We start from the raw sequence: 1,709 nt of genomic DNA, 5'->3' as shown, positions 1-1,709 counted from the left end.
GTCGAGATTAAACTCAACATGACATTTCAACTTTATTCTCGAAATGGCGAGTTTAAAGTCGACAGGGCGAGATTAAACTCAACATGACATTTCAACTTTATTCTCGAAATGGCGAGTTTATTGTCGACACGTCGAGATTAAACTCAACATGACATTTCAACTTTATTCTCGAAATGGCGAGTTTAAAGTCGACAGGGCGAGATTAAACTCAACATGACATTTTAACTTTATTCTCGAAATGTTGAGTTTAATGTCGACATGTCGACTTTAAAGTCGACATGTCGAGTTTAATCCCGTCATGGCAAAAATATTTTTTCTCTTCATGTATGGCCCTAATACTCCGTTGTACCAATCGCTCCTCATTACCCCCTGTATACTACACGATGCAAAATGAGGCTGAAACTCTGACCCATCAAAAAAATCTTGCATGACTGGAGAATCGGCCCGAAAACGGCAAAAAAATCATACAGTGTATGCTTGGCTTAAAGGTGCAGTAGGAGATCTTTTATGATGCGTTTTTTTTTTTACCATGTGGCTTAAAGATCTCCCCACAGTCTGGTAGCAAGCAGTGAAATAGAAGGTCTGGAAGTGAAACTAAAATAAATCGTCCTCGCTACAGTGAAAAATCAATGAATAACCCCAACCAATCACAAATGACGGTCCGTTCTACACGATTGGTTCCTGACACGTCATCCATGGTCGCCTGCTTGTCCCTCCCCCACCTACGCGGACCCTGACACATGAACGAATTGACCCCCTAATGTTTGTGCAGGACTCCATGGCTGGAAGCTAACCACTGTTATGCTACGTTCACACCTAAAGCAGCAAAAACATGTTTGCTACTTCATTTTTGATGCTTGTACAAGTTTAGTCCTGATGTGCAGCTGCGCGGTGGAAAAAGTGGGCGGATATTACCCTATCCTTTCTTTGCCTTTAACAATGGCAGCTTTATTTGCTTTGATCAGTGGGTAAAAAGTAGCTTGAATCTATTTTGAAGAGAGAAAGTCCACCTGAAAACATGGTCAGTGCAGTCAGTTCATCCAGATTATCATCCTGCATTCAAATATTATTTTTGTCGGAGCCGCTCAGACCCCCATACATCGGTGGTGAGCTGTCACTAGGAATCCTATTCAACAGCAGCCTCTGACCCGGTCACCTCCTCGCGGTTCGCCGTGGTGGCCGAAAGGCATTTTTCATGTTCGGAATCCAAACTGCAGGCACCAGGATAATAAAAGCGAACATGTTTTGCTGGCAGATTTCGGGATTTTAAGTTAATTTAGGCGTTAATAAACTCTTTCGGAGGAGTGATCAGCGACGCACTGCAGACAGCATGCGCGTTCATGTGTTTTGAAGGAGTGGTTTCGAGGGGTGGTCTGAAGGGAGAGGCATGGTTGTGTATGTTCACAAATATAGCTTGCTAGAACCGTTTTTCCAAGATGTCCTACAGCACCTTTACTTAGGAGAAAGAGTAATCTTAAAACTGTTGTTTGTTTGATTGTAGCTTCCTCCTGTACATGTCGATGTACCCCTGGGCAAGGCACTGGGTCCCAGGTTGCATATACAGTTAGGGCCAGAAATATTTGGACAGTAACAAATTTTTCGCGAGTTGGGCTCTGCATGCCACCGCATTGGATTTGAAATGAAACCTTTACAACAGAATTCAAGTGCAGATTGTAACGTTTAATTTAAAGGGTTGAACAAAAATATCT

The sequence above is a fragment of the Cyprinodon variegatus genome, unplaced genomic scaffold (genome assembly GCF_000732505.1).
Source record: "Cyprinodon variegatus isolate N-32 unplaced genomic scaffold, C_variegatus-1.0 Scaffold32, whole genome shotgun sequence".
NCBI classification, from domain to species: Eukaryota; Metazoa; Chordata; class Actinopteri; order Cyprinodontiformes; family Cyprinodontidae; genus Cyprinodon; species Cyprinodon variegatus.
The sequence above is the reverse complement of the archived record's forward strand: the minus strand, read 5'-3'. Positions refer to the sequence as shown.